Source organism: Hypanus sabinus, chromosome 4 (assembly GCF_030144855.1).
Source record: "Hypanus sabinus isolate sHypSab1 chromosome 4, sHypSab1.hap1, whole genome shotgun sequence".
NCBI classification, from domain to species: Eukaryota; Metazoa; Chordata; class Chondrichthyes; order Myliobatiformes; family Dasyatidae; genus Hypanus; species Hypanus sabinus.
The window spans coordinates 171413850-171425126 of NC_082709.1; the positions used below are offsets into that span (position 1 = coordinate 171413850).

At 42.4% G+C, this 11277-nt stretch overlaps 1 protein-coding gene across 1 annotated transcript in view; it reads right to left on the minus strand.

Annotated features, from left to right (window-relative positions):
- Positions 1–6447, minus strand: part of kcnj6 (potassium inwardly rectifying channel subfamily J member 6) — a 223355-nt gene extending 216908 nt beyond the window's left edge. The window contains exon 1 of the mRNA XM_059968790.1: positions 6415–6447. The gene's annotated coding sequence lies outside the window, so the exon portion shown is untranslated. The remainder of the gene's footprint in view (positions 1–6414) is intronic.
- Between the last annotated feature and the right edge of the window lie 4830 nt (positions 6448–11277).

An 11277-nucleotide genomic window follows, 5' to 3' on the forward strand; every position in this document is an offset into this window, starting at 1 on the left:
CAACGAATGAGGTGCTTGTTTTGTTCTCTTGTTTAAGAAAGGCTCTAAGAATAAGCCAGGAAATTATAGGGTGCTGCACCTGACATCAGTAGTGAGTAATTAATTGGAAGGCATTCTAAGGGACAAAACATATAAGTATTTGGAGAGATAGGGTCTGTTTAGGGGTAGTCAACATGGCTTTGTGTGTGGTAAATCATGGCTAAACAATCTTGCAGCGTGCGTGGCCACACCAGGAATGAATATCTGTTATCTGTAAGTAGGGGCCATGCAAAATCCTGATTTGATGGAGAATGACGTGTGAAGCACAGAGGAACATCTGGTGAAACTTCTGACATGCCTGTTTCGCTGCCGCTGCTACTGTGCGATGGAGAAATCTCCGGAGAGGAAGGCCCCGAATCCTCGGCTTTGCCTGTTGCTTGGCGGCCGGTGCCGGGATCGAAGTGCTTGGTGCTCGGAGGACTGGTCGGAGGCTCGAAGTTTTCGGACGGACTCGGAGTTGGCTGTGGTCAGGGCTCCCAGAGTGCTGTATCGGGAAGTTTTGCGGCGCTGGAGGTTCATGGCAGGAAGAGTTTTTCTTCCTTCTACCGTCTGCGTGAGATGATGGGCTATCGAGGACTTTCTTTTACCGTGTCCATGGTCTGCCCTTATCAAATTATGGCATTGTTTTGCACTGTTGTAACTATATGTTATAATTATGTGGTTTTTGTCGATTAGTCTTGGTCTGTCTTGTGTTTTTGTGATATCATACTGGAGGAACATTGTATCATTTCTTAATGCATGCATTACTAAATGACAATAAACGAGGACTGAGTGTCCTCACAATCTAATCTAATCTTATAGTTTTTCAAGAAAATTGGACAAGAAGGTTTATTTGCTTGGCATTCAATATTAGATAGTAAACTGAATTAGACATTGACTTTGTGGAAGAAATCAGTGAGTGATTGTAGATGGTTGCCTCTCTAATTGGAGGCTTGTGACTTGTGGTGTGTCGCAGGGATAGGTGTTGGGTCTGTTGATGCTTGTTATTTATATCAATGCTCTGGGTGATAATGTAGTGAAGTGGATCAAAAAATTTGCATTTGACATCAAGCCTGAGGGTGTAGTTGATAGTGGAAAAGACTATAAAAGACTTATAAAAGCTTATAAAAGCATCTGGACCAGCAGGAATAATGGATTGAAAAGTGATAGATGAAATTTAATGTAAACAAGTGAAATGTGTTGCATTTTGGGAGGACAAACCAGGTTAGGACTAACACACTGAATGGTAGAGCACTGAGGAGTGTGGTAGAACAGAGGGATTTAGCAATAGAGATTAATAATTCCTTTAGAGTGGCATCACAGATAAATAGAGACGTAAAGAAGGCTTTTGGTACGTTGGATTTCATAAATCAAAGTATTGAGTACAGATGCTGGGATGTTATGTTGAAGTTGTACTAGTCACTGGTGAGGCCTAACTTACTTACAGGAAAGATGTCAATAAGATTGAAAGAGTGCAGAAATCTTGCCAGAACTGGAGGACCTGAGTTATAGGGAAAGGTTGAATAAGTTAAGTTGTATAGAAGAAAGAGTGGAGATTTGATTGATACAAAATTATGAGAGGTATAGATAGGGTAAATACAAGTAGGCTTTTTGCACTGAGGTTGGTTGAGACTAGAACTAGAGGTCATGGATTAAGGCTGAAGGGAAAGGTGAAATACTTAAGAGGAACATGAGGGGGAGTTCTTCACCTCGTGGGCAGTGAATATATTTAAGACAAGGTTGGATAGATTTTTGCATAGTAGGGGGATTAATGGTTATAGGGAAAAGGCAGGTAGGTGGAGATGAGTCCACGGCCAGATCAGCCGTGATCTTATTAAACGGTGGAGCAGGCTCATGGGCCAGTTGGCCTAGTCTTGCTCCTATTTCTTTATGTTCTTATGTAGTGAAAGTGTGGAACAAGCTGCCAGTGGAAATGGTGGATGCTGGTTCAATTTCAATATTTAAGAGAAATTTAGAAAGGAGAGGAGTATGAGGAGCTATAGTCTGGGTGCAGGTCGATGGGACGAGGCAGATTAATAGCTTGGCATGGACTAGAGAGGCCAAAGGGCCTGATTATGTTCTGTAGTGTTCTATGACTCTATGGCTAAGGATCCTTGTGTATAGATTCACATTTTGCTCTCTTGGGTTAAATGCACGACTAAATTTAGCATAACTAATTTTAAAAATTGAACATTAATTAGTCAGGCATCAAAGGGAAACCTCTACTCATGATCAGTTTTAGGCCATAAAACTCTGTTGAATAATTAGGCCATTCAGCCAATCCAGTCTGCTTCACCATTCCATCAAGGCTGGTTTATTAACCCTCTGAACCCCATTCTCCTGCCTTCTCCCTGTATCCTTCGACAGACACCCGTACTAATCAAGAACCTATCAACCTCCACTTTAGTTATGCCCAATGACTTGGTCTGCACAGCCAACTCTGGCAATGAATTCCACAGATTCGCCACCCTCTGACTAAAGAAATTTCTCCTCATCTCTGTTCTAAAGTGACATCCTTCTTTTCTGAGGCCAAGACTTTGCTATAGGAAATGTTAATCTTTTGATTTAATTATTTTGCTATAATTCTTTTTTTGTGAGTACAGATGAAGTAGAACTAACATTCTTGTTAAAGATAATTACTACCTCGAAGGTCAAGGGCAGCTGGATATACCTTCTTCATCCTCCCCTTCCAGTACTTACACCTGACTAAGAAATACATGGTTTGTTCTGTTCCATTGGATCATGATTCCAGATCGCTAATGCTGATAGTACTGTGAGAAAACCTTCCCCAAAAACACCACTTTGGTTCCGGAAGATAGTTTATCATACCATTCTCTGGAGCATCTAAGGATTGCCACTAAAAGCCTGTGACATCCACGTCCTGACGACCGAGAACAACAAAAATAAACTCAGTGTCTGAGTGGTTTCCTCCTTTTTACGTTGATGGAAACAGAAATCCCATGGCACTGTTTGAGTTAAGTATTTGAACTACAACAAAAATTCTGGGATTTTCACCAATAGGAACTATTTGTTTTTACAGATAGACTATTTAACATTAAAATAAGAAATTATTAATTGCTACCAGCACAATAACATATTTCTGAGCCAGTAATGGCAGTTTTCAGAGCTGGTCATTGACTTCAGGGAAGAGGAATAATGCATGTGCTGCTGTTTACATCAACAGAGCAGAAGCTGAGAGAGTTAAGAGCTTTAGGTTCCTAGGAGGAAGCATTACCAACAGCCTCTGTTGGTCCAATGATGTAAATACCACACCCAGAAAACTCACCAGCACTTCTACTTCTGCAGGAGACTAAAGCATTCTGGCATGTTACTGTCAACCCTCACCAATTTTTAATCAATACATCATTAATTGCATTCTGTCTGGACGCATGGCGGCTTGGCATGACAACTTCCTTGCCGAGACCGAAAGAAAATGCGAAGAGTTATGGACACAGCTCTTCAATCACGGACACCAGCCTACCCTCCATAGTCTATCTATACTTCCTGCTGCCCCAGCAAAGCAGCCAGCATAATCAAAGACCCCACCCACCCGAGATATTCTCTCTTCTCCACCTTTCCATCAGGCAGAAGATGTAAAAAAAAAATTCCTGAAAATACTCACCACCAGGCTCAAGGACAGCCTCTGTCATTATATAGCTTCTCTATGAGCCATTCCCTAGTACAATAAGATGGACTCTTGACCTCACAGTCTACCCCATTATGACATTGTACCTTATTGTCTGCCTGCACTGCACTTCCTTTGCAACGGTAACACTTACTTCTGTATTTTGTTTTTTTTTCCCTTGTACTATCTCAACACTCTATTAAAATGAATTAATCTGTATGAATGGTATGCAAGATCAGCTTTTTCACTACCATAGTTTATGAGATAATAATAAACCAATGAACTAGATTGGGTCGAGGGATTAAGATCAGCTTTTTGTCACGTGTACATTGAAAGATACAGTGAAATGCGCTACGTATTGGCATCAAATAAATCAGTTAGATTGTGCTGGGTAGTCGATAAGTGTTGCCAAGATTCCAGCATCAACGTGGCATACTTACAACTCACTAAACCTAACCCATACATCTTTAGAAGGTAGGAGGAAACCTGAGCACTCACAGGAAACCATGTAATCAGGGGAGAATGTACAAAGACCTTACAGACGGCTGTGGGAATCGAACCCCGATCTTATACTGGCATTGCACCATGATGCACTAACCGTGAAGCCACAATGCTGCCCAGGTGGGAAATATCCCCTGCACAAGATCTCCCAAGTGCTTGTGTTACACGTCAGTGTTAACTTTCTTCCCAACAGTGGATGTCTGGTAGTCAATGCGCACCAAAGCAAAGCTGCCATTAACCCAGCTGATGACCATGCCTGGAACTCCAGTTAGTCATGTATATAGCTTTCAAAGACCAGCTACCAACATTTTATTTGCAAACAAAGAGGCAACTCAATCATAAAACCTTTGAAATCATACAGCATGAAAACAGACCATTCAGAACAACTCATTGTTCAAAGTAAAATTATCATCAAAGTATATATACTGTACATTATGTCACCATGTACTACCTTATGGTTCATTTTATTGTGGACATTCACAGGAGAGCAAAGAAGTACTAAATAATCAACGATTCTATACACAAAGAAAGATTGATAAGCAGTGTGCAAAAAAAGCAAAAGTAAGCAAATACAAAAAAGACAAATAATGATGATAATAAAAAAAATACAAAATCTGCAGATGCTGGAAATCTGAGCAGCACACACAAAATGCTGGAGGAACTCAGTAGGCCAGGCAGCATCTATGGAAAAGCATACAGTCGATGTTTCAGGCTGAAACCCTTCGGCAGGATTGTAGGTTCTGCTGAAGGATCTTGACCTGAAACATTGACTGTTCTCTTATGCTGCCCAGCTTGCTGAGTTCCTCCAGCATTTTGTGTGTGTTGCCAATAGTGATACTAAATAGTAAACAAATAATACTGAGAACTTAAGTTGCAGAGTCCTTGAAAGTGAGTCCATAGGTTGTGGAATTGGTTCAGTTTTGAGATGAGTGAAGTTACCCACGCTGTGGAGCCTGATGTTTGAATAACTGCTCCTGAAGCTGGTGCTGTGGAAGCTCCTGTATCTCCTTTCCAATAGCAACAATGAGAGGAGAGCATGATCTGGCTAGTGGGGGTCCTTGATGACAGATGCCGCTGCTCTCTTGTGGCAGTTCTCCTCATAGATATGCTCAATGATAGGGAGGGATTTTCCTGTGATGAACTGGGACTGTATCCACTACTTTTTGTAGGCTTGTCCTTTCTTGGGCATTGGTGCTTCCACACCAGGCTATGATGCGACTAGTCAAGACACTTTCTACTGCGCAGCTACAGAAGTTTGTCAAAGTTTTTGGTGGCATGTTAAATATACCCAGACGACTATGGAAGTAGAGGTGCAGCTGTGGAGGTTAGTCCCAAAACAGATCCTCTGACATGATAACACCAAGGAATATAAAGTTATTGATCCTCTCCAGCTCTGATCCTCTAATGAGGACTGGCTCACGGACCTCTGGTTTCCTCCTTCTGTAGTCAATAATCAGTTCTTTGGCTTTGCTGATGTTGACTTAGTTATGGTACCATGCAACCAGATTTTCAATCCCTCTCCTACCCCAACAAGTGGGCAGCTTCCCGCATTAATTCCATCAACAACACTTATTTATACTGAAACTATGCAATTCAAGTATAGAGACAGATACTGCTGTCAACCACTCACTCATTGATTCTATGATAACCAGACCCTACCTTTTCTGAATGTCATGGCTGATCTTTTCACCAGAATAACAAGTTTCCTCATGGTATGGCACATACTCTGCCCTGCTGTACCATCTTTAAATTTCATTTCTGGTCCAAAAATCGTTTGGACCGTCGGGGTCACCAATTGTAGCGGTGTGCTACACGCAGCGCTAAAATTACGACACAGAGTCGGTAACTGCAGTCGAAGGAAAAACTTTATTCGAAATCCCCAGCCTCACTTTTAAGCCTCTCTCAACCTGCCCCCCGTGGCGCAGAGGCTCCAAAGCCCTGTGCTCGCAAACCCCCGTAGGCTATCTAATTGTGAGCCGGTTCGGATGTGCCAGGAAATGGGTCGCCACAGTATCATGTCCAAAAATTTGAAGATCCTTTTCCCACCATAGTTGCTGCCTGACCTGCTGAGTTCCTTCATCGTTTTTTGTGCGTTGCTGAAAATTTTTGACTACATCATAGCTTCTCACAGCATCACACTTAGATTCAATCTCATTGATAATGCACTCTCCACTTGGATAGGTTTATACCTTTTGCATCAAAGGTGTGAAGAAATTCCAGTCGGTCTGTTCAGTTTACAGTTGTAGCCTAGAGCAACATGCGGCACTTACCTGTTGGTGGCAAGTTTGCACACTGGTCTAATTGGAAAAGTCCCAGGGAGCTTCATTGCAGCCTGGGAGCTTGACAGTCTGTCAGGAGAATTTGGAGGACAGGACACTGGTTGACATTGTTCCTTGGCATTCATATGGAAATCATACTCTCAGGTCCTCAGCAGCTGTCCTCTGCTATCTGAATTTGGCTGCTGTCTGCTTGCTACCTAATGATTCTCACTGGAACAAACAAGATTCTAACCGCGATCATGGAAAGAGGCCCAGAAATTTAAAAACTCTGAAACCAGTGCATGAGAAGGCCCGCCCCCACAGGCTTTTTTGAGTATATTTAACAGAAACTGATTTTATCTTGTGTAGCTTAATAAACGAGACACTAAAATGTGTTTGAATAAAAAGAAAAATAGCCTTATTTCCGCACTTCTGTTTTAACTGTCAAAAGAAGGAAAAGGACATTATTGTAAAAGTTTGCATGGGAATTCAGTTCACCCTAAGCATTCTAATCCTTCAGTAATTGTGTTTATAAGCTGCCTTTAACATAACAATCTACCTCAATGCATTTCCTGAGAGTTTAATCAAATAAATTTTTTTTCTGGAATCTTAAGGGTTTCAGATGAAGGTTTATTTATCACATGCATCAAAACATACAATGAAATGGATCGTTTGAGTTAACAACCAACACAATTTGGCATCATCATAGCATGCCCTCAATGCTCAGCAGATTAACATAGAACTCAACAACAAACAGCAAAACAGAACAAAACAAACAATAAAACAACATCAGGAAAACAAACCCCCTTCCTCCCTCCCACCCATCCACACACACGGACAGTTCTCCAACTCCAGGACTGTCCTCCAGACTCCAGGCTTTGGCCACTGAGCTTCGACTTCCAAACTACTGATCGACCTTTGGGCTCCGATCTTTGGTATACACCTTCATACCAGCCAAATATGGGACCTCAAGCTTCAGGCTCGAGTACTGGGCCAGCCAACTGACTGGCCTTTGTACCTCCTGCTCTCACAGCCTCCTGGTTTCTGACCTTCGAAGCGGAGTGGAGGCCTGGACTGCAGAAGTCCTTCGTAACCCATCCACCTCACTGGACTTGGAATGCAAAAGCCTGACCTCTAACTTCTCCACATCCCTGCACCTAAACCCTAGTCTGACCTTGTGGTGAACTACATATACCTGTCTGGACGGCCCCCCTGCTGACTGCTCCTGTGGCTCCTCCCACAGACCCCTGTATAAAGCCCGGCCTCTCAGTCTCCAGGATGTAGTATGGTTGTCAACCACTGCTTGTTCCTTCTTCCAGTCAATAAAAGCCGATATCTCGCCTTTACGTCTTAGAGTGAGTTATTGATGGTGCGTCAGACCTCTGACCTCAAAGCCATCCCTACGAACCTAAACAGCAACTAAGTCGGAGCCCTGATCCCAACAGAGTCTGCAGCTTAGTGCCATCTTTGAAAAAAAACAATCAAATGATTTAGGGAGATTGCAAAGTTTGAAAGAGAGGCACGGATGCCAAGAGAGTGAGGTAAGTAGATCCAAAGCTTGGCAGCTGAAGGCATGTGGAATGCAAAAGCAAAGATGATCAGGGGATGAAGTTAGACACCTCAGAGGGCTGGTTGGTTGCTGACATGCACAGACGGGAGGAATTGGAAAATGATTATCCCTGAGCTCAGCAGATCAACCAGGACAGGGCAGTAAGGGGATTTGACCCTGTGCCATGAGGAAATAACGGTTACTATAATTACCATTGTGATAATCTGTCATTTTTATTTTGAATTCATCCTTGTTTGTAATTATGACTCAATATTTCTCTGAGGTTCAGTGTAACTAAATAGTGGAAGGAAGCAGCCATTCATCATTCAATCACTCACCTTATTAAACAGCCCCTGCCCCACGTGAGGGATCCTGGGGGTTCCATATTGGCCTCTTTATTCACTTCAGAACCCAAATGACTGACCCTCTAGTGACTGCCTGAGGAGATGATGATTTCCATCTGGCTCCACCTGACTACAGATGTCTGCCTGGCTCCGTTCGGAGCAACTAATCACTCCCACTGGGATAATCACCTGAAGACTCCCAGCCCCAGTGTGCATCTTCCGGTGGGAATTGTTGCACATCCATCCAGGAAAAGAGCAATTCTCGAGTGTGCTGAAGCTATCGTGTGCGAGCGGCAGCTCGCTGTTCCAGCTGCCACAGTTGCAGATTAAGAAGAACAAAGTGGGGTTGACAAAGTTCTGGGACGCGTGCCAACCAGGAGCTGCTTGTCTCCAATAAAAACAGCTTGAGATCTGGCCAGTTATGGTGAACCTGGCTTCTTCCCTAGGGCAGCCACACTCTACTGTTGAAGCAATTGTCTACACAAGATCCATTGGAAATGTTAGTAAGGTAATAATGAAAGGAAATGAGAAGAATACAGACTGGAATGCAGTGTTGATGAACACAATGGAAGGAAGGACACTGATGGTGTTTGTAAGAACACTGTATACTGCATATCCCATATGGCACTTTAGGTGTGAGTCAGACACATAATCAAGTGCCTGATATTGATCTTCTTGCTGTCAGGAATTATTGACTAAAAGATTGGTAACCACACAAAGGAAATGCCAATGGATGATTTATTCCTGGGCTGCTGTTAAAAGTATTGGTGGGAGTGGAGAAGGGGTAAAATTTTCAGGGAAGCCCAAAGGATTGAGAGACACCACCCAAATCAAGTTTTGACTCGACAGTATTGGTCTTAGTGACAGGCTTGGCTCAGTTTTGGGTGGGGGATATTGAAGAGTTGCAGACTTGGAAGGTGCAGGGGGGTGCAGGATAAACTTATCAAATATTAAAAGGCCTAGATAGTGTGGACATGGAGAGTATGTTTCTTATAGTGGGTAAGACTAGGAACAGATGGCACAACCTCAGAATAGAAGGACATCCTTTAAAACAGAGATGAGGGGGATTTTTTTAGCCAGAGGGAGGTGAATCTGTGGAATTCATTGCCACAGACAGCTGCAAAGGCCATGGTAGAGCAGACCAATGGGCCAAATGGCCTAATTCTGCTTCCGTATCTCATGGTCTATCTCATGGTATCTCATGATTTTGCTACTGGAATTTTGTGAAAGAAGTGCTTTTCCATCCTGAGTTAGATGGCATTGGGGTGACCAATAGAATAATTCTAATGGGGGAGGGAGGATGGAGATGCTCATCACTTTGGGGTGTGTTGTTTTCTTGACCACCCCCCCCCCCCCAAAATCAGGAACAGCAGTGATGCATGTGGCTTGGAGTTGGACTTGAGATACTTTAAAATTCATCTTCCAACATCCTTTTAGCTTTCTGTGGTTAAAGTTACTCTTCACCTCCAAACCCAACGTGTCTCAGTGACTAAACCAGAGGGTGAAAAACAGGTCCAGCTACCTTCCGTTGATAAATTTCATAAGGACAAAGGGATGAGTGAGAAACATTAATGCCTTTGCCCTTTGGATGTCAAAGTTCAAAGTAAATTTATTATCAAAGTATGTACAGGTACGTTACCAAGTACTACCCAGAGATTCATCTTCTTGCAGGCATTCACAATAGAGCAAAGAAATACAATAGAATCAATGAACAATTACAGACAAAGAAGGACTGACAAACAACCAGTGTGTAAAAGAAGGCCTACGGTTACATAGATAATATTGAGAACTATCTAACTGCAACCTCGGCTACAGTGTGAACAAGTTACTTTAAGGATGAATTGCACGCTCAGTTTATCAGTTTCAGCTAAAAATGACAAGGATTTACTAGAGTAATTTCTCCTGATTACAGGGTTATAAGTTATGAGTAAATCTCTGGCTGAAATGCTGCTGCCTCATTTAACTGCTCTACACTCCCTTTGACTCATTATTAACTCTGTGGCACTAGCTGTTCATTGTCATTACTATCATGTCTATTAAGAGTGAGTAATCTCAGTTTTGCAATTTTTGTTCCTATTACACTTGTAAAAAAAATCAATGTTCAGGTGAATCACAGAACTATTGAAATTTATAGAACCGAAAGAAGACACTCATATTAAATTCCCTAGAAAAGCTGAAAAGTGCTGCTGTGACTAATTCAGAGGGGGTTCATGAGAATGATCCCGGGAAGGAAAGGGTTCATCTATGAGCAGCGTTTGATGGCTCTGGGCCTGTACTCACTGGGGTTTAGAAGAATGGATCTCATTGAAACCTATCGAATACTGAAATGCAGAGACTGGATGTGGAGAGAATACTTTTGATAGTGGGCCCGAGCCTCAGGATAGAAAGACATATCTTAATGACAGAGGTAAGGAGCAATTTCTTTAGGGGGAGGGTGGTGAATCTTTGGAATCTATTGACACAATGGTTGTGGAGGCCAAGTCATTAGGTATATTTAAAGTGGAGGTTGATAGGTTCTTAATTAGTAAGGGTAACAAAGATTATGGGGAGAAAGCTAGAGAATGGGATTAAGTGGAAAAATCAATCAGTCATGATGGAATGGCAAAACAGAATGCCCTAATTCTGCCCCTGTGTCACATGGCCTTATGGTCTAACAGTAGCTTTGTAAGCATGTTCAAATGCTCAGAAAAGGTTTGTCCTCCATTTTCTGAGCTCTGCCTCCACCATCTTTTCAAGTAGTAACAAAGAACCAAAAAAAAAACTTTCCTCAACTTCTAACCCTTTTACCTATTAAGCTGAATCTATGACTTCCTTGCTGTTGACCCCTTTGCTAAGGAGAAAAGGTCTTCTCTATACATCGTGTCTGGGCCTCTCTTTATTTATTATCTCAATTAAATCTCACCTCAGTTTCCTCTGTTCCAAAGGAAACAACCTCAGTCCTTCCAGTCTTTCCTCACAACCATAATTCGGCTGCCCAGATGA